The sequence below is a fragment of the Mus caroli genome, chromosome 15, assembly GCF_900094665.2.
Source record: "Mus caroli chromosome 15, CAROLI_EIJ_v1.1, whole genome shotgun sequence".
NCBI lineage: Eukaryota > Metazoa > Chordata > Mammalia > Rodentia > Muridae > Mus > Mus caroli.
Window position 1 is genome coordinate 32631270 of NC_034584.1, and position 25618 is coordinate 32656887.

At 46.9% G+C, this 25618-nt stretch overlaps 1 protein-coding gene across 4 annotated transcripts in view; it reads right to left on the reverse strand.

Moving 5' to 3' along the window:
- Ncald (neurocalcin delta) overlaps nucleotides 1-24293 on the reverse strand; it is a 414228-nt gene extending 389935 nt beyond the window's left edge. The window contains exon 1 of one of the 4 annotated variants that reach the window (XM_021183094.2): nucleotides 23998-24293. The gene's annotated coding sequence lies outside the window, so the exon portion shown is untranslated. The other 3 variants (XM_029469811.1, XM_021183096.2, XM_029469814.1) reach the window with 3 other exon arrangements.
- Between the last annotated feature and the right edge of the window lie 1325 nt (nucleotides 24294-25618).

Genomic DNA, 25618 nt, shown 5'->3' on the forward strand with positions numbered 1-25618 from the left:
AGAGAGAGAGAGAGAGAGAGAGAGAGAGAGAGAGAGGTCTGTTTTCTTTAAGCTGCATATTGAACTGTCTGCTGCCTTACTTTGAGAGACCAGGCTATTAAACACTTCTAAGGAAATGTTATCATAAGGCTCCGAGGAGACATTAGAATGGAGCTGTGCTTTAAAACTCCTCTGAAGCCCCTGGAGAGCAAGTATGAAGTCCAGCCACAGTGAAGAGAGTGAGAGGATCCGGATCCACATGCCAAGCTGCCTGCAAACTCACTTTTCCGTTGCTGTGGCTGCTCCAAGACAAGGTGTTCTCTCAGGAAGTTAAATGCTAGTTAAATACTAGGGTTGTGCATATAACCCTAGTACAGGAGCCTGAGGAAGCATTGCAACTTTAAGCCAGCCTGGGCTACATAGATTCTATTACAAAAATAAATCCGTACATCAATAAAATTTTAAAGTTACACCTTAAACTGCATTCATCTAAAATGCTAGACAATTATTAGCAATGGAAATCCTAACCCACTGTGTGTGTAAGTCTCTAAAATCCTGAATAGAAATCAATGTTTTGCTCATATAATGATGAAGCTGATCATACGCCCACCTCAGATAATGGCCTTTAGACTGATGGTGCTCTATGTGGTTTGAATATGCTTGGCCCAGGGAGTGGCACTATGGGGAAGTGTGGCCCTGTTGAAGGGATTGTGTTACTGTGGGGATGGGCTTTGAGAGAGCTTCCTCCTAGCTGCCTGGAAACCAGTCTTCTCCTGTTTGCCTTCAGAACCAGATATAGAACCTCTTCCAGGACCATGTCCACTTGGACACTGCCATGGTTTGCTTCACACCACAATGACAATGGACTGAACCTCAGAACCTGTAAGGCAGCCCCAATTAAATATTGTCCTTATAAGAGTTGCCTTGGTCATGGTATTTCTTCATAGCAATGAAAACCCTAACTAAGACACCCTATTAAAAACCATCTCAGAAACAGGCAGTTCTCCAAAGAGCTAAAGCTCTGCCCACTGAACACACAGTGAAAAAACAACCACATCTTCCCTACCATGAGACAACCTGAAAAATCAGAGATAAAATCTAAATTATTTGTACTTCAGTGTCTTCCAGGCTCTAAAACTAAAGGGTCTCATCAGCATGCACAGTGCCTGGAGAAAGGCAAACCAGCTTCATTCTGATCAAGAAAATCAAACACATTCAGACTTCTTTCTCAAACTGGAATTTGTCAGAACCAAACCCAGGACTGAATAAATCATAAGATGGTGTTTCCTGACATTTTATTACTGTGATATCAAGTCTTAGAGACATCCCCCAGCCATGACTTTTTACAGTATTTGAGCATCTCTGTCACTTCCATGAGATATCTTAGAGACTGTTTCTCAGTTCTCCCTCTAGAAGCCTTGCTCCAGTGCTGTGTGAAAGCAGCCGAGAGGTCAGAGGGCACAGCTGAGAAATGTTAGCTGGACACGATGGCACATGCCTGTAATTCTACCATTCAGGAAGCAGAGACAGGAGGATTGCTGTAATTGCTGCAGGTTCATCCCAGTTTACAAAGTATGTTCCAAAGATCCTGTCTTTAGGAAAAAAAAAAAAAAAAAAAAACATTGTTTTTCAGGGACTCAGCTCTTGGCCAGCATGGTCATGGGTGTGTTACTCAAAACAGACAACCCAGTGTCTGTCCACTAGTGATGAATAGACACAAAATTCCTCTCAGACAGGAAGGGAATTCCAACACCTGGGACAAATATGAATGAGAGTTACAGCTACTCTAATAAATGAAATAAGAGACAAATACCATCTGATCCTACATGAGATGCACAGAGCAGTCAGTTCACAGAGACAGGAAGTAGAAGTTTGTGTGTCTTGCAGGTGCTGGGAGAAGAGATGGGAGTTGTTTAATGGATATAGACTGTGCCTGTGTACTCTGTCACCATGCAGTAACTGGGCCCAGAATTATATGCACATATTTCAAGAGAAGCCTCAAAGCCACATTTTTAGATAAGACATTTGTTGTTGTTGTTGTTAAGTTGGCAATACATTTTTAATTATTTTAAATTAAACAAAATGTGTGCACAGGTCTCTGACTTAGACAGTAGGTTGACAACTGTTACCTCCCCTATTGATCCCAGGAAGAAAACTGAATCCTGATACATCAGCTGATGCCACCTTTTCCTTCATGAGAGGAGGCACGGGGATGGCGCATTCCAGCCATAACCTTACTCTGACGTGGAAAGGAGGCTTTGATGTGTGTGTTGTCCTATTTCTGTTTATATTAAACATGAGCCTCTAGAACTTTTTTTTTTTGCATACTTATTTTCTGGAGCACTGCTCTTTACCTACAGAGGTCAGACAGCAACTTGGGAGTCTGATTTCTCCCTCCACTTCATGGGTCCTAGGGATTTAACTAGGTCATCAGACCCAGCAGCAAGTTCCTTTACCACCGAGCCATCCTGTCCGTCTCCATGACAACTCTGTACTCAGTGTGTAAGAAGAGGCTGTTCATTCATTGGCTAGTATGATGGATTCTCACATAAGTCTCACTGTCCCACTGAAGAATGTAAAATAACAATTGCAAGCAGTATTATCTAAGGGAATAGAGAGCGTCTGAGAGCATTGTACACCAGCTCTTACAGATGAAGGGGTCTGAGAACTATAGAAAAAAAATCACATTTTCCTTCCTGTCTTATGAAGGTGAAGCTGGAAATAGAGCCGAGAAAATGGTAGCTTCTATGTAATAAAATGCCTTAGCATAAGCTCCTGTAAGTTATCTCCAAATGCTACCAAAACACACCTACTAGATAACGGAAACATTGTCTGCTCTTTAAAATAACCTGGTTTTAATGTTTATTGCACACCATATAGATGAAGCAGATATCTGAGAATAACTACACAACTTGAATTAATTATTGTCAGCTCAACGTAACAAGTTTATATATGCTCAGTATTCCCGTGAGAGTAGTGGGTTAGAAATAGGAGTCGTGTCAAGGTCCCACAACTAACTAACTACTAATTCCAGCCTGCTTTTACCCTCCCCCACTATTCCTTCTCCCCTGCACCCCGCCCCACCCCCACCCGCCCTGCCCAGTATGGTTTTCTAATAAACTATCTTAACTGGCTTTCTTTTCTATCCTAAAATTGAGCAACTCTTCATTCCACAAAGCAGAAGTTTCATCAACTCACATTTCAAATAGGGCAACAAGGAAAACAGACATGAAGGAACTCAAGCCCAGAAGACAGCATAGCCTTCCTTCCCTGTGGCTCCTAGGTTCGCTTTGGGAAGGAAACCAGCAGTGCTATGGCAACACTTGGAGGTGGGGCTTGATGTCAGATAAGGTTGACAGAGATGCCAGAGGCCCATCAGCTGTCTTCACCTTCAAGTTCTGTCCTCACTGCTCAGGAAACTCAGCTGGGGCTCAGTTAAGAGCTCTCTGCCCACAGGCACATGATAAACAAGAGGTCTGGGAACCCACGTTCACTTTCAGGAAATGACCCACCCTCCCACAGAGCCCTGCCACATGCACTCTTCCCCAATCATTTGAGAGCACCACGTGAACGCCTTGCACCTGACAGCTTCTGCCCAATCCCATCTGATGTTCGAGACGCAGTTTTTACGTTTATGAAAAGTTTAGAAACAAGATCAAGGGGGAGAAGAATGGGTGGGCCAGCTTTCTGTTTCCTGCTACACCTTACAATGCCCACGCCTCATAGGGGTCACTATGGGTCCAAGGCCAGGTCATTAGTTTTGTACATTAAGGAATTTGATCTTATCTGATTGCTCAGACGTGATGACACTCTGGGGGACAGGCTCACACCAACCCAAGGGTCAAGACACTGAGTGATAAAGCAGAAGGCCGGTTTGTGAGAGGACAATCTAGAAACATGATAGGTGGGTCAGGATATGGTACTTGGCTCTGAAGCCCGAAGGAAGCCAAACCAGGAAGAGGAGACTTCTCTGTAAATATGAACTCTGTGCTGCGATGTAGCTCTGCAACAGAGCACTCACCTAGCGTGCAGAAAGCCTTAGGTTTAATCTCCAGTGCAAAAAGAGGATTAGGAGTGAGGGTAAAGTGGGAGGGGGTCAAGGAGGAAGGGGAGACAAGGAGGAGAACTGTGCCCACCCCAGGCTCACACACATCCCTAGCATACAAATGCTACCTCCCTCTTCCCCAAATACACTCAATGCCCACTCTCTGCCTGTGGACAAAGTGAACAGCTAACACCGTAGAGAACTCACTAGGACGTGGCTTGCTCTGCTCCCTTGCATGAATAATCTCATTTAATCTCCCATCACTATGGGACAGGTACAGACGACCATACCTTTTAAGAAATGCAAGCCGAAAAGGTAAACAACTAGTCTCTCACACAGCTAGCAGACCAGGACTCTGGTCCAGGCACTGAGACCACTCACTCACTCTCTTTACCATCAGAGACTTTCCGCAGTGCCCAGGTTCCACTGGTGTCCCACCCATGGCCCTCCACTGAGGAGGCTTTAAAAATCCTTTGGCTCAAAGCGTCCCTATTATGTTCCTGTCTCCTTTGCTCCTCTAGCTCTGACTACACAAGAAACTGCCATTCCACTTATCCAATAATGAATTATGTTATAAAATAAGCCATGTCATTGGAAGGTTCCAGTATTTAAAGTCTCCATTTATAACTACTTTGTTTATGTAACATATCCTCTCCAGCCACATCCACAGGGGCAAAGACACAGATAAACTCTATCTCTTATCTTTGAAGAGTGTCTAGGTCAGGGTTTGGGGCTCAACTGCAACCCTGACGGCCCTCTGCCCTGCTGGTAGGGGAAAGGGGCTCTGCAGACAAACTTGGTCTCTGAGCACCAACTGCCTTCTCTGTTCTTTGGAGGATACCTTTATGTAGGCCCAGAGACATAGTTATCTGACATGGATGAAGTAGCCAGTAAAAAGGTAGGAAACTTCACTTTCTGATTCCCTGCCACCTTGAGAAGCAACCAAAATTGTCACTCACCAGAACCCAAGCAAATGGCACACCTGATCTTAGATTTCCAGCCTCCAGAGCTACTATAGATAAACCTCCTCCTTATGAAGTACCCAACATGAGATATTCGGTTGTAACAACGCAAGCTCTCTGCTGAGGTGGCTCAGTGACAGATACGCTAGAGGTTTCTGGGGCTTCCTGATATCACGAAACAAGAATCTACCACAGAATGAAGCCACTCAACGGAAGCACGGAGCCAAAGCTGTGACAAGATTTGGTCTCTGGTGGTTTTACTATTTGAGGCTTTTTGCCTTTGAGCCAGTTTTCACTTTACCTACATCCCCTTGATGCTAGGTTACTATATTCCATCTAAAGAAAAATGGGCCAGTAACAGATACGGATTCTTTTAATTTGAGATTTGATACGGATAACAGATATGTTCATTGATATGCGAATGTAGTTCGATTTAGAAATAATACTTTTCTGTTGTGAACTCCTTCCCATCACCCGCTGCCCAGGAGAAAGCACTGGGGAATAGACTCAGCAGTCAGTCCAAAGTCATTACTTGCTGGCCGCCTCCCAAAGCCTGCAAGGCCCTAGATGTGAGAACTGAAGTAGTGGGGGGGGGGGTTATTGGCATTTAGTCTAGGCTCCACCCCACAGTTACCTGGCAACAACCAGGTGTGCCTGACTCACAAAGGACCTGCTTGCCCCCTCCTTACTCTCTTCTCTTCTCCTCTTGCTCTTGCTCCCTTATCCTTCTTACCCTCTTCCCCCATTTTCCCCATTCCCCTCCCCCCTCTCTCTACAGGTGTTCATGGCTGGCTTCTACTCTTACTCTCTCTCTCTCTCTCTCTCTCTCTCTCTCTCTCTCTCTCTCTCTCCCCCTCCATCCCTCCCTCCCTCCCTCTCTCTCTCTCTCCCTCCCTCCCTTCCTCCCCCTCCTCCCTCAACTCCCCTCCCCATGCCCTAAATAAACTCTAGTCTATACTATACCTCAGGGTACCTCAGGGGGAAGGAATGCCTCAGCATGGGCCAGTCATATGTGACACCATACCTCACCCCCACCAAACATATCCCTGGCTTCTCTTTCTTTTTATAAAACACAACAGGGGTGGCTTGCTTATGGGTGTGAGCAAGAGTTGCGCAGGGAGCTTAAAGTCTCAAGCTTCAGCTTTCTGGAGCATTTTGATCATTCAGGGACCACATGAAAGCTGAAGAAACAGATGGTAGAAGAGAAAGAGAAACTAACTGAGCAGAAACCACATGACCTCCAAAAAAAGAGAACAACTTCATTCTTAGCCTTCCAGTCTTTCTTGTTGAGCTGCGAGGCCCAGCTGCCCTTGGATTCAGTCATGGGTTCCTTCCTAGCAGAACAGTGGCTGGAGATCACGTCTCCACAGTGGCCTCCATGACGTGAGTCCTGACTTACTCATGCTGAGAGCACATACTCTGAGCCCTAACACCTTACAGTAGATGGGCCAGCGAGGTCCTGTTCCCAGACCTAGCAGCCTGAGTGTGATCCCCAAGACCAACAGGCAGAAGGAGACAATTGGTTCCCAAACATTACCCTCTGACCTCCACCTGCATGCTGTAACATGTGAGTCACTGGTTTCCCATAAGAACAAAATAATAAGAGTGGTAGTCATCTCTATTACAGTTAACCCCATTTTCTCCAAGTGGTTTGAGCAACATCTTAGCCCTTAGCTCTGAAAAGACCAAATCAAAACATTAATTTACAAGATGGTTAGCTTAAATCAGTGTGTGTGTGTGTGTGTGTGTGTGTGTGTGTGTGTGTGGTGTGTGTCTGTCTGACTGAATGGCTGGCTGGCTGGAGGTGTATCTGTGTGTCTGTCTGTCTGAATGGTTGGCTAGCTGGAGGGATATGTGTGTGTGTGTGTGTGTGTGTATGCACATGTATGTGTATGCATGTTTATGTATGTGTATGTGTGCATATGAAGAGCAGAAGTCATTGTTAGATGCCTTCCTATTGTTCCCACCACCCACCTTTAAAAACATTTTATGTGCATGGGTATTTGCCTGTATGCTTATCTGTGTACTGTGTGTGCCCCATGCCCGCAGAGGCAAGGGGATGTCTTGTTTTCATCTTCACTTCGTATCATGCCCAGATCCTCTTGCTCTAGTGTTCTCTGGGTACCAGTTACTGTACATGTCAGGTCCATAAACCAGCTTCCAAGACCTCTGCAACTGGTGTAAGCTAAGCCTCCTCTCCATTGCATCTGGGCTCTGGTCAGTTCCCTGCTGCCTGCTCTCGGAGGTGGGGGGTGGGGGGCTGGGCATCACCCTCCAGAAGCGCACACGTGCTTGAGAAAGAGGGTTTCCAGGAGTCATCTTGTCTTCCCACTTGAGGAGAGCAGATCAGCTGGATCCAAAACCCTTCTCTCATTACCCACACCACTGTCCCGTGATCACTTCCTGTTTCAAGGAACCCATCTCTTCTGAGGTTGGAAAGTAACCCAGCTACAGGCTGGGGGCTTTGCCATGTAACTGGTGTGTGTCATTCTGTTAAAGCTACATAAGACCGCAAATGCAGTCCCTCTCCAGGTAACTACTGTTTAATCATTCTATGCTGTTCATCTATGCTTTCTGGCTTAGAAAAATATACCGATGTTACTAAAGGAGGATGGTGCAGATAATTTGCAAGGAACTTTATTTTTTTTAATCTATTTCCATGGGGAGGAAGCTTTTTCAAAGAAGTGATCTTCAGATCTGTTTCCTAAAATGCACTAAAAGTAAGAAGCAAGTGCGTGGGCTTGTCAGTCAGTGACAAGTCAGTCAGTGATGCAGCACACACCTGTCAGGTGCAAAGCCCTGGGTTCCATCAAGAACAAGGGCAGCCGGGGAGGAATGGAGGAGGGGGGCGATCCTGAAAGGAGAATCTTGGATTTGCTTGTTTGTTTGTTTGTTTGCTGTTTGCTGAGGCAGGATCTCTTGTAGCCTGATCCCCCCCACACACACCCGCCCCAAGTACTGATTCTGAATTCTTTAATTAAAGGCAGTAGTAATAAGGAAATAAATATATATCCTCAAGGCCTTTCCTCCTCTCTTCCCTGAGAAAATCAGGAAGTGAATGAATGATTTAGTACAATTGCTAGTCTAAAAACTAAAGAAATTTTCGTAGAACTTCAGAGACGCTGGAGACAAAAAGGACTGGGCATGGTCCCCAGTGAGAGCACTGGGCATGGTCTGCAGTGAGTGCACTGGGCATGGTTCACAGTGAACAAACTGGGCATGGTCCACAGTTATGCACAGAGACAATCCATGCAGCTTTCCATTCAGAACCAGCCACTTGACATATGAGCTGTTCCTCTGTTTCTTCACAACCTGAATTATTACCCAACAATGTATATGGTGTACGGCGCCCCACGGGGGCTTTCTAACTTGAGAGCTCCTCAAGGGTTAGCCACATTCCTGCATAAGCCCCATAGTCTACCCACAGTTCAGACAAGTTCAGACACAGTATCCCAAGTGCCTCTGACCCTGCTCAGCCTCACCAGTGCCAAGACACCGGTTGTGGTCAAGGCTTGCCCTCCTTCCTCTCACCCCACCCGTGCTGACCCACATGTCGAAAGAGGATGACGTTGAGGCTGAGAAGTGTGGTTAGAAACAAAGGCCTAGACATCTGAAGTTGATCACCAAGGCCACCTCAGTTTATAAATTGCGCATCATCCAGCATCCCATGCTGATCTATGGATAGCACACGGCACTCAGAGACTCACAAGACTTGCGAGATGAAAAGCACCTCTCTGCTTTGGCTAAGGGTGTGATGAGTGCAACACAAAATAAAAATATCCCTCAGTGAAGGTCTGAAGTCACAAAAAGGAACCAAAACCACATGAAAGTAAAATTTTGAGGAAAAGAAAAGCGCATTTCCCACAGCCTCTGGTTGGCACCCTGGACTACGCAGGCGCAATGGTGGCATGCAGATGAACAATAATAAAACTCTGGTGGGAAGAAAGCCTGATCTCCAGAGAAATTCCCTGCATTTTCCACATAGTGGTCAAAAGTATCCCACTGAAGCCACAAAACTGAATGTGTTGCTGAGAAATAGGAATCAGAAGAGCACCCGAGATAATGTAAACGGTATGGGACAACGCGCTAAGTTACAGAATGCAAACAGCCACGGGTAGGGGCGGAGGGCGAACCTGAGGGGACCCCTGAGGTCTGCTCAGCCTTCTCAGCTGAAGATGAGGTTGTCTTTGTGTCCCTTCCAACCAGCAAGAGAGTGGTGGTGTCTGAGAAGTCACCCGGGTGACATTGGGAACTGTGGATCATGCAGGTCCTCAGCATCTCAAGGCAGAGACAGGGGCTGGAGACCAAGTTATTCTCAGTGTGGCCACAGAATCTCCAGTCACTACAGAACTGTCCTTCCTTCCCCAAGAGGTTTCCAGTTTAAGAAAGTGCTCAAGAAAGTATGTTAAAGAAGGAAAGTGAGCAATCTTGATCTTCATTTCCTCCTCGCTCTACATAAAAATGAATTACAGTCAAATTAAAGAATGATTTTTTTTTTGCAGTTAAGAATATTTTATAATCAACAGACAAAATATTGCTGAATATTGATCCAACTCTGACAGGGTAGAGCAGGCTGTGCTTCAGGAAGAAATTGCAGGGGAAGGTTTGTTTCCATAATGCCAGACTGGCAAAAGCACAGCGAAAGTATTCGCAGCAAATGTGCCAAGGAAGGCACACGTGGCTGAAGAGCTTCTGCCCGCAGTCTAGATCTAAAGTGAAGACAGCGGAGCAGGTCACAGATTAACGTCTTAACAATGCATCTGGCTTTGAGAGCCAAACCTCTAGGCATCTTGGAAGAAAAGTATTTATTGTGGCTACATGTTATATATGTGATAAAATACCATGGCTAAGAGTAAACGGGGGAAGAAAGGTTTACTTCATCTTATGGCTGAAAGTCTACCATTGAGGAAAGTCAAGGCAGAAACTAAAGTGGAGATACTGGAGGAATGCAGTTAGCTGGCTCAGTCCCCGTGATTTTCTCAGCCTGCTTCTTATGTATGAATAGCATCGCCTACAGTGGTCTGGGCCCTCCTACATCACCTAGCAATTAAGAAGATGCCTCACAGACATGGCCACAGGCCAACGTGATCCAAGCAATTCTTCAATTGATGTCCTCTCTTCTCAAGTGACTCTAGGTTCCGGTCAGGTTGACAACTGAAACTATGGTTCTGTCACCCTTCCTTCATGGATTCCAAAGTTTGCAGGTACTCAAGTGTCATATGGTCTTGGCACATGACACAGGCACTATGTCCCTTCATTTAAGCCATCTCAAAACTAGTCATAGCAGTGCCCCGTGAGTGCTAATAGATAAACGGTATTGTTTAAGTGATAATGGTAGCAAAGAAGCCTGAATATGTTCAGTGGTGATAAAATTCTGATTTTTAAAATCATTCTACTAATCTATTTATTTAGTATTTCTATCCATGTTTGTTTGAGCACATAGAGAAAAGAAAAAAAGCTCCCACCTGGCCTAACACTGCCTCCTTTAAGACCCAGGAGCAGAGATGAACCCAGACAAGCCGGATCTTGCACATCCACACCCGGAGTTGTGTCTCTTTATTGCAAGCACACTCTGCTTCTTTCACTTGAAAAGAAGTCATTTTAACTGGCATGAAAGACATCCAAGACAAAGAACCTGTAACTGAAAGTCAGGGAAAGGAGAAAAGCCACAGGTATGCACCAATAAAAATACGTTCAGCCTTATTCATAATCAAAGAGATGCACAGGGGAAGACAGTGCCTGTGGCTCCAAAGTCATCAGACGTATTCTAGCAATGGTATTCCAGACTGGCCAGTACAACACCCAGCATGCATTGCTCCAAAAAGTCATCAGACATATTCTAGTGATGGTATTCCAGACTGCTCAGTACAATACCCAGCATACATTGCTCCAACCCACAAAGAAAGCAAGTTGCAAAACTGTGTGAAGAATCTTCATAATGCTCAAACCTTCAACCTAGAAATGTATACCAAGAAAGGTTTCTATATAAAAATCATAATGACCAGAATACTTCTGAAAAATTTAACCAAATGACCAAAAATAAAATCACTAAGCAGGAATTCCTACTTTATGGATATTGTACGTGCAGGAAAGCATTGTCTGCAAAGATTATAGAATAAAATGAAAATTCTTGGCACAGATAATGAAAAAATAATGTTGTCTCCATTTAAACATGACCATGCAACTAAGAAATGTTACCAAATAAAACAATTTAGAAAAACACTCCAGGTTGCCTCTTAATATATGGATTATGGGTGACTTTTTCTTCTTACGAATTTTCTGCATTATGAAAATATAATGCATTATATTCATAATTTTGGAGAAAGTAGAACAAAGAGGAGCAGCTTCTGGGCTGGGGATACAGTCCATGAATGTCTTCCTGTGCCTTTCCTGTGCATGTGTGCTGGCTTCAGGGGGCAGCACAGATTTGATTCTCACTGTCCGAGTTTTGGTCCGGTGTGGAAACGGTCATCACATCTTCCATAGGACAAAGCAGTGGGAACTCAGTGTCCATCGTTTCCTCCCCACGCTCCAGTTCCAAAGTCACGTGACAAATGCCCATCGAACAGCTCATGTTCTGGGCTGGGTATGTGGTGTATGTGGGCGGAGGGTATGGGTTCCTCCCTCTTCTTTCCTCACGTGCAGTAAGATAAACTCTACAGCAATGCCACAGCCATCTGTCCTCCAGCACCAGAATAAAGTGAGAACCAAAGCCACCTGGCCCAGACACATTAAAGCCTCCCTCTGTGCTCACACTCACCCTAATGTACGCAGCTAAGACCTCACCTGCAGAACTCACACCCTGTCCCTAGTACTGAACAAGGTTCGTTCTCCTTTAAATGCATGCAGTGGTCAAGTAGACTTCCAAAAATATCTTCCACAACACTGTGGCTACACTATAGACATCCTATACATTGACTCATACAAGTCTTTACATGCAGATAATAACAGAGAGTACCCCAAATGTTAACTCTGGGTGCCTTCAAACATCAGACGCATGCATGAGAGCCTCGCAGTTATGTTCCTTAAAGCACAGATGTGAGATGGGGATTTCTCATTTCAATACTGCTAGAAACAACACCCATGAATACTGACCCTCAGAAGAACGTCTCCAGAACATGTGTTAGAACGGGAGCGTTTGGTAAGGAGGACAGCAAGCTCCAGAAGCATCCCTTTACTCCAGGTACCTAGAATAATTTACGTACAATTATTTCCCAAAAGGTAGGATCACCTCTGGTCTTACAGAGAAGCAGCATGCAGCCTGTATGAGACATCCTGCCTGCAGCCTGTATAAGACATCCTGCCTGTGTCTGCACAGGGAAACCCAGTTCCCTCTCTCAGCCTTCCGGACAGCTCCGTGGGCCAGGGACTGTCATTACTACTGTAACAGCTGTCACCTGGCAATCAAGCTCCATGGGGTCCGCAAGGCTACCACATGCAGAACTAAGTGGGAGGTCTGGCTAGCCTGGCTCCAGAGGGGTTATGTTCACCCCACGGCAGACCGCAGAAAGCCTCCCCATTTGCTATCTCTTATACAAAACAAACAAACAAAAAACCAACCACAAACAACAAAAAACAAAAAAAAAGACCTTTGTTTAAGATTGCTCTGACCAAGCTGTGAAAAGACACCAAGTGTCCACAAACTGAGAGACAGGCATAAATCCACAGGGAGCCAGTCTGAATGCAAGAACTGGTTCACTCTGTCAAGTAAACTGAAGTGAGCCTCAGATTAGAATGACAGGAAGGGAGCTATACATGGTCTTTGGATCATGAAAACTGAAAAAAAATAAATAGAACAATTAAATGGTTTGGCACAGAAAAGAGAGAGGTATAGAAGGACCTAAAAATATTTCCCAACACATTTCCACTTTAATAATAGCAGATTAGCATACATTCTCTTGTAAATGCCACCCAGGCAACCAAAAATATGAAGGTATTTGAAGAAGTGCATGTGTGTGTGTGTGTGTGTGTGTATGTGTGTGTGAATTTGCCATCTCTTGAACAAAAATGATCACTACTATAAAATATATTAATTAGAACATTATATAAAGAGTAGGCATAGAGGGGACGTCACTAATGAATAATAAGTATACAGTTGTAAGGCAATTAAGGTGTCTATCTAGGAGGCAGAACACATTACTGCTTCAACTTCGGACCAACTTTGGACCAGTCTGTTAAGAAAGATATTCTTTAAACTATTTGGGGGCCAGCAAGATGGCTTAACTGTTAAGGGCACTTGCTGCTAAGCCTCGAGGCCAGAGTTCAGTCCCCAGAACTCACAGGGTAGAAGGAGGGCACTGATAGGTGTCTGCTGCCCCCGATACCTGGTTTGTGGTATCCTTGTGGGGCACACATTCACATAGTCACACACTAAATAAATAAATGTTTACAAAACCTCTAACGACAGAGACCATGGGTTTGAAGATGAGCAGGGGGTAACTTAGGAGACTTTGGGCAGAGGGAAGAAAAGGAGGGCATGATGTAATTATGTTATAATCTCAAACAATTTTTTAAAACTTAAAAAGTTTTAATTAAATGAAAAACTAAATTAAATGGGCTGGCAATGTGACTTAGAGGGTTAAAGTAGTTGCAATCTAAGCCTGATAGACCCAGTTCAAGTCCTCAAAATGACATAAAAAGGGAAGAAAAAGCTCTCCTCTGACCTCCTCAGCCGTGTCCTGGCACCCGAGCATACCTTCCCACACACACAAACACACACACATACACCAATAATAAGTACAATACTTTTAAAAAATTAACTTTTTTCTGTTTTTCAAAGTTCATGTTTTCATTTCATAAACCAAAGTGTAGTAGGTTGGCAAAATATAAAAACATTTTTAGAGCCAGGCGTGGTGGCACATGCCTTTAATCCTGGCACTCAGGAGGCAGAGGCAGGCGGATTTCTGAGTTCGAGGCCAGCCTGGTCTACAAAGTGAGTTCCAGGACAGTCAGAGCTACACAGAGAAACCCTGTCTCAAAAAAAACAAAAACAAAAACAAAACATTTTTAGAAAATTCTCTTCTGTCCTGGTTAACTAGGGTGGCTCTGCACAGCCGCCATCTGCCTTGAACGGTCACTCTACACTCCTTTTCCCTCACAAGCAGGTTCTGCTGTGAATGCTAGATCACATGATCACACACACACACACACACACACACACACACACACACCTGCCACCTGGCCCCTGAAGCCCTTCTTGACCATTTATAACCTGTTAGCAAGGAGTTGCAAAGTTAGATGAGCAAAGCAGCCACTGGGGACACAGGGCCCACCCCCTCATTCTCTGTCTGCCCTCCTGCCACCAAGAAGGGAGCAGCTTCCTACCGCCACTGCGCTCCCCCAGGCTAAGCAATGAAAATAGACTGAAATTTCCAAAACTACGAGTCCCAAGAAACTAACCTTATTTTTAAACAGATTGTTGTAGCTATTTTATTACAGTAACTAAAGCTAACTAATACAGCCTGCCTGTCCGGTCCTGCTCCTGAAGCTCGTCTGGAAAACTCATCAAAATTATTGGCTTCGCTTTCTGCTCTGCATTAGCACAAGGTGTGGTCATCCGAGCTGCTGAGTCCATTAGGATCTCAGCCAGACTTCAAGGATGTTCTTTGGTCCTGCTGAGAAATGGGGTTTAGGTAAATAGTGAAACCCAGGGTAAGGATCTAGGGTGGCATTAGCATGCCTGCACCTGTAGGCCTAGAGGAAGTGGCTACGGGAACTCTGTAGCTGCTGTACGAAGAAGGCAGCTGGCAGAAACTGGTGTGCCTTGGCATACAGACACAGGCAGCCTCCAACATGCCGACCGGCAAAGGAACGAGAGAATTGTGCCCTGCCTCCCCTCACACACCTGTCTCCTGCTGGACCCAGTGTTGATCAGAGGACAGACACTAGTACTGATACCACTGACCGAGGCTACGTCTAGGACACAGGGCCGGGGGGGGGGGGGGGGGGTGGGGCGGGGCGGGAGCCAGCCAAGGTGATATGGAAGAGACAACTGGAGTTACCCAGCCCATACACTGCCCGGTTCCCTACCAAGGAGCTGTGCTCTAAACAGGCAAAGTAAGCTGCCCTGGTCATTCTCTGGGAAATAAGTTATCAAAAGCAGGATGCTATCATCAGTAGCATTTGTGTAGGGCCAGGCCAGCTTCATGGTGTACAGGACCCCATACTAAGAAGGGTACCGACTCAGCCTCACAACCTTACAACCTTCCCGTCACCAACTTGAACTTCTCTCTCTCTCTCTCTCTCTCTCTCTCTCTCTCTCTCTCTCTCTCACACACACACACACACACACACACACACACACACACACACACACATACACATACACACACACATTCTCTGTCACACACAATGACTCTTGTCTTTTATTTCTTTCAAACCCTACAGTTTATGTAGCTGACCTCCTGTTGTATGGCAAACGTTTTCCTTCAGTTGGTGAGCTGGTGAAACTTAATTCTCTAAGTAACTTTGATCAAAGCAATGAAGATTCAGCTGGTGTGGCAGGATACAACAGAGCAGTAGCTCACCTTTTATTTTTTGTTTCTCTTTCTTTTCCTTACTCTAGTTCAAAGTCAAACAGCAAAGTGGTTGGAAAACCAAACACAGCCAGCCCCTCCTCTTCCCCAGAGAAACAGAACTCAAATACAACTGCTTCTCAGTGACTGGGTTCAGGTTCTTCTCCTGGGCAGGTGTTCGGTGCGTGAAACAAAACTCAGTAATTCATGCACTAGCATGGGTGTTCCTGCTACAGCCCCCTTGATAGGCTCCTGTCATCAAATTAGTAAGGCAGTCAAAAGTAGATGACAGAGCTGCACTGAACCGTACCTTGTACCCTTGGTACGTGTATCTAGGAACCTGGCCCAAGGGTGGGAGTGCTGACACATGGTAAGGCTGGCTGAGGACCGAGCTGCACCTGTATAGAACATTTCTGAACAATGTTCTCTAAAGGGAGAGAAACTTGAGTCTGGCCTGCTTCTGTGTTCCTTCCTTAAAATGTCTCCAACATCCTCAGCCTTCCCTCGGACTTTCTCATGGCGTTTCTGAAAGCACTTGGGCAAGCCCTCAGCAGGAAGTGTCTACAGCCTCTCCCCTTCATTCCCTCCAAGGCCATCCAGCAAAGCCAAGTGCAGAAGACTCCCTGTGAAGGTCAGGTCGGGCTAATGTCAGCCCCCAAACCCCCACTCGGTTTCGAAACAATGATGTATTCTAGATTCTGGAGGGAGATAAAATCTAAATCTGACACAGAATAGAGAATCAAGAAAGGCATGTGCACCCCTAAGCCTGGTGGTAGAATGAACGGTGCCCCCAAACTATGCCCCAGAACCAGAGAGCATTAACTTTTCTTTAGAAAAAAAAAGGGGGAGGCTCTTTGCAGATACAAGTAAGGATACTGAAAAAGACCAGTGTGGGTGCTGAAGGTGGGCCTGCACCCCATGGAAAGTATCCTCAGAATCGACCACAGAGGAGAGGAAGACAGACTTTGGAGCCCAAAACACCCACAGCCAGCAGAAACTAAAAGAGGCAAGCCACCAGGCATGGTGACACACACCCGGAGTCCCAGAGGCTCAGAAGGCTAAGGAACGTCTGAGCCCACAAGTTCAAGAGCAGCCTTGGCAACATAGGACTGCCCCATCTCTAAATTAATTAATTAATTAATTAATTAATTAATTAACTAATTATAGTTGAAAGAATTATTTCTCTTTGATCATCTAGAAAAAGTGGGGCTCAGCAACACCTCCACCTCTGGACATAGAGCCTGCACAGCTGTGAGCGAATCGATGTCTACTGTGTCAAGGTGCCTAGTCTGTGACAGTCTATTCCATGGACACAGGAAGCAAGGCCTGAGCCCTGTGTGTCACTCATGACATCAACTTAGCAGGCAGTAGGGAGGGAAGCTCTGAGTCTTCTAAAAGCAGCCTTTTCCACATGCACAGAGGGCTTCAGTCCAGTCCCACAACGGGACCAACCTCTTTCCCCACTTCAGATGGCATGCACTTGGTGGCACTAATATCTGGTTCTCATGGAGCTTTCTTGGGCTACAGAACCCCTCAAGCCATGCCTGAGTACTCAAGGGACCGGGTCCACCAGAACCAGACTAAACATCAGATCACCTGGGTCTAGAGACGGTCTGCTACTGTAGAGCCAGTTAGAAGAACAAGAAATGTCCCTACTATTTCCACTGTCTGCCCAGACTCTCAGCCCAGTTCTACCGATTGTTCCCTGATCCCTGACCATTGGTAAGTCCCTCCATCTCTGGGTGCCCTGGTTCCCTTCACCCTTTACATGGGGTGGACCACGGGGCTCCAAAATGCCATGTTGTCTGCTCTGCCACCCTCCAGCCTTTCTTCTGTGTCCTTCAAGCAGTGCACTGACTACAAGCAGTGCACTGGCTACAGCCCACTTAGCCTATGGTCAGGACAGTTTCGCCACTTGGGAGGCGCCAGGAGGTGAGAACAAGAGTGGCTAGGTACTTCCTGGACTACATAACTGCCTGCCAGGACAAAGCTGGAAAGCATAGTTCTGTGGGCAGCACTCTGCAGCCAACCTGACTCCCAAAGTACTTCGAGAAACTGATGTCACACTCCTCTGGCATAACACCACAAACACACACACACAAACACACACACACACACCTCATACACATACACACCTCATACATAACACACACACCATATATACCACACACATAACACCATACACATATACCATATATACACACTACACACACATAACACCACACACACATATACCATACACACACACAAAGCACACACTACACACACAGCACACAAACACCACACACACACACCCCATATGTACCACACACCACACCCACACACCACATGCATACAACACACAGAGACACACGTAGACACAGACATAGCCAATTCACCATCCCAACAGCTATATAAACAGCCCATTAACATAAGCTTGCTTCGTTTCTGCCACCCTTCATGGGACAAACGGCAGACTTTGCCAGACTAGATTGAATCCACACTTAGAACTCCAGGAGGTATTTACCATGAACAACTGCTCAACCTACCTGAGGAAAATGCCTCAGATCCATGTCTACTTCTGCTCCCAAATTTAATACCACACAGGACAAAGATGACGATGTTTCAGTCCTGTGGGTGTGAGAGAAACCCCTCACACCTCTGCAGCCTTTTCTCTCCTCCCTCTCCCTGTCAGGATCCTTCTGCTGGTGCCGTTGTCAGAGGTGACAGCTGTCCAGTGGCTCCCCACATCTCTAGAATCAGCAACAAACTCTGCCCTCCCTCACCAGCAGATTCCTACCGGCCTTCAAGGCTCCAACCCTTCACACCTACAAGGAGAGCTGTTATCCACAAAAGGGAGAAACGGAAAGCCAGTGGTACAGAAACCTGAACCCTGTGCCCTGCTGTGGGTGTGAGACATGGAGGCGTGCTGGAAAACAATCTGGTAGTTGCAAGAGATTGAATATAGAGTGTCAAGCCATCCAGCAGTGTCAGCTCTGAGTGCTCAGCCTAAGTATCAAAGGAGAAACATGAACATACACTTACATGCCTGTGTCAGTAGTGTGTTATGCACAAGAGCAACAGATGGGAACCGCCGCCATGCCCGGCAACAGACAAATGGAGAGCCAGTCTGCCGTATGCAGTCAATGGAATATACTCAGTCTTAATTAGGAAAGACATCCCAGTATCTATCACAACATGGAGAACCTAAGGGCATTCAGTTAAGTGGAATAAACCAGTCACAAAAAGGTGAATATTAGGCACCACACCAATCACATGCTCTGACTCACGGGGCAGAAAGGAGGAAGGTGGCTGTCAGGGGGCTGAGGAGAGAGAAGAATGGGGAACTACTGTTAATGAGCCCAGAGCTTCAGTTCAGAAAGAGAAAAAACAGGCTGTAGAGAGGGGTGGCCAGAGACACAGTAACACAGATGTTCTCAGTGACACAAAATAGTCCACTTAAAGTGATTAAAATGGCAAACTTTATACCATTTATATATTGTCACACTTTTAATGTATTTAAGGAATTCGTATTCCTCATTTAGTAACAAGCCATGTTCCTGGGACTACTTCAGCAAATCTTAAATAAAAGCTCTTTGTTCCCACCAAATGAGCTCAGCTCTTACGCTATGCCATTACTGCCGTTATGGCCCAAGCTCTTGTTGATCTGTTCCATGCATTAATTAAAAGGAAGAAGCCATGGTTGCAATAGGAAGGGTCTCCCATAGACTCATAGGTCTGCACTTGGTGGGGCAATTTTGGGAGAATCTTTAAACTTTCTCAGGTGGACCTAGCTAGAGGGAGTGGGGTAGGTCAGTGGGGGCATATTGTGCCCCCCGCTCCCCCCCCCCCCCCTGCTTCTTATCCCAGTCTCTATTTTCTAGCCATCATGAGGTGAACAGTCTGTGCCAGCCACTCCAGTTCCCAAAGTTTGTTCCCACAGCACTAAGCTACAGAGAACCTTCAGAAACTAAGCAAAATATGCACTTCCTCTTTTAGAGTTACCCACAGTAGGTATTTGGTAACAGCCACAAAACGACTAACACAGGAACTCAAGCCAGTTCGGCTGCATCCTAAGAAGCCAGCACAGTGTAGAGCAGGTCCAAACTGCTCTGAATCATCCTTTGAATGTGTGGATTTGAGAAGTCCCCACCCCCGCCACACACACACACACACACACACACACACACAGAGAGAGAGAGAGAGAGAGAGAGAGAGAGAGAGAGAGAGAGAGAGAGAGAAGCCTGTGTCTTCCTTTTCCCTCTTTTCTCCAACCCGGAGATACTTTTAACTTCTCAAAGTTATGGAGTTGTCTTTTTGGAAACAGAGAGAATCGAGCCCTAGTAATCCCCCCTTTAAACATTCTGTTCACGAGTAATACATGTGTATATCTAAGTGCGTACATTGTGATTCTTCAGTCCCAAATTCCACTTATTACAAGCCATGTGACCTTAAGTTTTTTAATTCTCCGAAGCCTGGTCCTCTCATCTGGAATGTAGATGTGCCATCAGAAGTCTACAGAACATCTGTTTCACAACCCACAATTTAAGGGCCTGTCTCCTGGTGACATCAGGTTTCTGCAAGAGAAGTAGCCTTGCTCCTCAGCCTGTGCCTCAGGAGTTAAAAGGATCTAAGATGCAACAATGAGCTGGAGCGAGCCACTGTGAGCAATGCTGAGATAGAGGTTCCCTCTTCCTGCCTGATGTACAAAACCCAGACCATGTATAGGTTAGTGCCCCCCAGATAGCCTACAGTAAGAAGGAGTCCAAAATGCTACCAACTCCAAGAGGGCAAACTAAGATGAGCAAGAGGGCAGGTCCTGCTAACGATGCTTGAGTTACAACTCCAGTTCCAAGGAGGTCTGACTCATGTGTGTTACATATACACATGCAGGCAAACATCCACACAAATAAAATAAAATAGAAAAATAGTCTGCGTTGGGGAGTTCCTAACACAACAGACTTGAGCTCTACTTGAAATAAGGTTTTCTGGGGCTGGAGAGGTGACTCAAGGGTTAAGAACCCCTGTTGCTCCTGCAGAGGACCCAGGTTTGATTCCCACGATCCCATGTTATAGCTCCAGTTCCAGGAAATCCAATGCCTTCTTTGACCTGTTCATGCACCAGCACATACATACATGCAGGCAAAACATTCATACACACAAGATAAAGTCAATTCGTCTAAAGAAAAAAATTAATGTTTCCTAGAGGGAAAAAGTTACTACAAATATTACACTCTAGGCAAAGCACACAGAGCTCACAGAAAATGTGTTGTCTGTGTGGTTGTTTATCATCACAGTGGAAAGTTCCTGCTTTCTTTTATGGGTCCCTTCTGTCCCTGAATTCTGCCTTCACTGTCCTCCAGTGAGAGTCTCTAGGATAGGAAGAATGAGGACAAAAGCTGTCACCACCTCCAAATCCCATACCCTGACAGACATCACTAATTGACCACAGCCTCCTCTCCTGCTGAGCCTGGCCCCAGCTTTCTAAGCAGCCACTACCAATCAATCAGAGATGACATGTAAAATGAAACCCACTTGTGTGGCTCCAGCCTAGGGGCTGGCCAGGTTTTTCTAAAAAGAAGGAAGTCTGTATTGCACATTCTTATTTCTGTTTTGTTTCATTCATAGTCCTTTAAAACAGGGAAAAGCTGGTTCTTCCCTCAAACCTGCTTGCTAAGCCTTGAAGCCAGCCCGAAGGCCTGCGGAGAACAAGGTACCATCTTAGCTTACTGCAGGCTCCTTGGGGCAGCTGCAGAGTGTTCAGAAATGGAAGCTCTGAGACATATCCTAAGCACTCAGCAAATTGCCTGAAACGTGACATCGAGGACTTACTCTCATCAGACCCTCGGAAACCCACACCAGAAGGAAGTGCTACTCCAAGGAAGGGCTAGAGAGTCAGGCTACCCTGACCTTTCTTATCCCCTGAACTTGATAGGTTTTCTTCCACCCTGTAGCCAAGCTTGAGGAAAAGCTAAGGGAAGAGGAGTTAGGATTTTCTCCACTGCTCATCTGCCTCTCACAACTGGAAGAGTGCATCTGAGCTTGGACCAGTAGCTCTTATCTATGAACCCAGAGTGTACTCTATGGGAGCAGGGGGATTGTGAGTCTGCAGCTTAGCCTCAGATAAAGAGCATTGCTGGGGCTGGGGCTGCTTAAGATCCTGCCTCAAAAATATTGGGAGAAAAAGGACACGTGTGGAAAATAAGGTGGAATGCCCTGCTTGCGACTCCCCAGCACTCTCTGATGCTTTTCCTATAATGAATTAAGGACAAAGACTTGCTTGGTCCTCCTCCTTATACTCTCTGTATTCAATTCTGGCTTGAGAGAAAGGGACTGGATTTTGCTTAACTTATTCATTCAGTGAATACCTGGCTAAACCCCAAATCTCTTTTCCCAGTCCTAGCAGGGAGGAAGATTGATCCACAGGTCACTATGCAGGGTGATTCTGTGCCTGTGTACCTATGCCTAGGATGCTACAGCAGCGTGAAAAGGGACAGCCACCTGGAAGGGCAGTATCCAGCGCCTGCTGATTGCAGTGGGTAGCATCTGGATAGGAAATAGATACAAGAGTTGACAGGAAGGAGGGGGCTGACAGGTGCTCCGGCTAATGGGGGCGGGGTGCTGCCGGAGAAAGGCTTGGTGAGATTAGGATGACACCGTTGCATGTGTTCTTGAAGTCTGGGTTTTATCTGGAAAGCTTCTGACAAGCCTTTGAAGGAAGTCAGCCAGAGGGACTAGCTTAGATTTTTGTTTTCAGAATGACTGTCCACAGGATGTAGAATGAACTGGAACAAGAAGGTTTTGATTGGGAGCAGTAAGCCAGCTGGAATGTAACCGCAGCAATTCAGGCAAGAAGGAAATCAATCAACAACCACGAAAATAGGAAAGGGTCACATTCACTTGGTTCTACCTATACCCAGCTTGATGGATCTGAGGGCCACATCCAATTTGTGCAGCATCCCTGAGGTAGCTTTGATACCTACCAGCAGCATCCTTCTCGCTCCAGGAACCACAGGAGAGGCGAAGGCGGCCAGCTCATAAGAGCTGTTCTGATCTGAGCCAGAACTCAAGTATAACATCTGGCTGCAGAACCTTGCCGGGAATGTCCACAGCGGTGTTGGCTTGGGTATCTGGATATTGAGTTACAGCTTCTCCACCCCACCCCACTACACTACACTCCGCGTCTGTGTGTCCCCCTCCCCCCTCACCTTTCTCTCCACCACATATGCCCCTCCTTTGCAGTCCCTGGCATCATTGCCTTGGGCATGAAACTCAAGCATCTCCCAGTTGGAGTAAAAACCTTCACAAGCCTTGCCAATTCGGCCTGACCAAACTCTGCCAGCAACCCAGCTCCCGGTTAACACAGTGCCCTATGACTGTTCTTTTCAATTAGTCAGAATCAGGAAAACTTTGAGCAAAGGCTTGTGTGGTTTCCTTCTCAGAGAGCTGAATTTGGCACCCCGGCTTCTGTATTTCATACCAGTCCACTGAAGAATTGAACCTGCATCTTCAGTTGGGGGGCTGTCCTTTAGGAACACAGGCAGACTAGCCTGCAGCCTGGGACAGACCAGCAGGAAGAGCAAATGAAGTCTTCCTCCATCCTCCCCACCTCCTCAATCCGCCCCCTTCTGGGCACGAAAGTTACAGAAAGCATTTGCAGCGAGAAACTTGTGTATTGTTTCCTGCGGACAGGGAGACCTCCTGCCCCTCCCGGGCTGATACAACCCACTTTGCACATCCTGCTTCTCCGAAGCTAAAAATAAATCCGGTATGCACTGAAAACTCTCCACGTCTCCCTAGCACACACTTCCCCCGCCCCGCGAGGTTCCAGACACGAGAATCTTTCTCTTTAAAACGCAGCGGATTTCTGCCGCAGGTACCAGCAGCGCCTTCGGCGACCCTTAACCCCCTCCCCAGCCACCCACCTCCCCCACGGGCTTCCTGCAGCTTTTCACTGCGGACTCTGCAGGCCCGGGCCGGTACCGACGCCCCTGACCCGGGGAGAGCATGCTCCAGACATTCCCCGACCGCCAGGCTCGCCGACGCCCCCTTTCGAGCTAGCGCGCCTCGCCGGATCCCTAGCAAAGTTGCTGTCTCCTCTCTAGCCACCAGCCTGGGGCATATCGGTTTAAAGCTTGTTGGTCCCTGCAAGGCGCCGGCGTGGGGTTGTGGGGGAAGGCAGGGAAATTGACAAGGTGGGTGGCACTGGGGAGGAGCTGCAAGGACCGGGTTCTGGGGGGGCCCGCGATCCCCGCCATCCTGGGCTCGCGCCTCACCGAGAGCTCCTCTCCCCCTGCCGCCGCTCCCGGCTCGGGTCCCGCTGCTAACCCGCCCAGCTGCAGCTCCCGCTCCCTGCTAGAGGAGGGAAGGCGCTGCGACTCACCGCCAGGGCCGCTCCCAGCGTCTGTGTCGCCGCGGGCGAGGTGGCTGGCGGCGCCTTTCCTCCTCCCGCCTCCCCGTGGACAGCTCGCCGCAGCCGCGCCCCCCTCCCCAGCCTCGCTCGCTGACCGCTCCCCACCGTGGCCGTGGCCTCTCCGTGGGATGTGGCTCGGCTGCTTCTGTCGGGGTGAGGGGACCAGCCGAAGCTGGGATGCACAGGTGCAGGGGCAGCCCCGCCTTGCACTGCTGCAGCCGCTGGCCTCAGCTGGGTTCCCTCGGATCCTAGCCCACCGCAAGCTTCAGCCAAGCAGTGCCCAGTGGGTGTTATCTGTGTGCTCTTAACGTCAGATTCAACTTAGAATTATTTCCCATGCTTTCATTGCGAGACCTGGCGTTCCTGTCACCTCTCAGTTATTCAAGGGATCCTTCGAGAGCCTTTTTAAAAGCACCCCCCATCCCGCCCCCCCCCCCAAAAAAAAAAACCCTCTCTTGCACCAATAGGTCTACGTTGAGGTGGGAAGCCTCCTCTTTTTTACTGGCCTATTCTCTTCTCAGAGCTTTCTGTCAAGGGATGGCTTAGCAAGGACTCACTCAGGAAAGATGGACAGCAAAGGGGCGTGTTTCTTACACTATTCCTCCCTGCAGAACGTCACCAAACTCTGTCCCTGGTGAAGATCGTGAGAAGCAAAGGTCTTGTCAATGCAATCATCCAGTGTTTATCAGGTGTCTTCTTGCTGTGTTGGCCACTCATGACCTCGGAAAAGCCACTTTAACTTTTTTTGTTCGTCAACCCAGGTGACGTTTCATCAATTAAAAAAACAAAAACCTTCTTACTTAAGAATAACAAAGCAGTAAAGAAACGGTGCCTGGGTCACGCGTGTTAGCAAGATTCTTGGCCATGCGTGTTGGCAAGATTCCTTCATAATATGATCAGAGAAATGGCATTACCAGCCAGGGAGATAACTCCAGCAAAGTACTCGCCAGACAAGCATGGCCACCTCAGATCCATCACCAGAACCTATGTAAAACAGCCTGGTGTGATGGTATGGGTTTGTTAACACCAGAGCTGGGAGGTAGAGGCAGGCACCTTCCTGGGGCTCCCTGACTAGCTAACCCCACCAGGCAAATGAGAGACCCTGTCTCAAAACAGGCAGGTGGACAGTGACTGATGAATGATACTCAGGGGTGACCTCTAGCTCCCCTCACCACACCCACAGCCCCCCACACACACACACACAGATAGAGACTTTTAGATCCTTGCAGTCATTTATGCCAAAGGGTTCATCTAACTGAAATCATTCTTCCCTAGGTCTAATTTGATTGAAGAGCAAATTGAAATTCAGATTTTTGCCTGAAGTAGATTCAAAGATTAACCCAGCATTTTAGGCAAGCTCTGGAGTTACCTGGGGTGTTGGAGTTACGTGTTTGTTTGTTTGTTTATGTATTTAAGCGCTAGCCCTGGACCCTCTCCTGGGGGATTCAGATTTGTAGCTCAGGAGTGTGACCTAACAAGGATCTGTTTTACAAAAGCCCTCAGAGAGTCTGTGGTACATATGGGATTGGACGCTACCATAGGTTTAGCCCAATCTGAAAACAGAGCCTGAGACAACTCTAAAACACAGTTTTGAGGCCAGAAAAGATCTCAGCTGCTATTGCAAACTCAAAGGTCCCTAGAGATGAACGTAGGTGATGAATAAGTGACCTATTGTGGGTTTACAGTGGCAAATGGGATTGGGGGATTACTGTGATCTGAGTGCCTC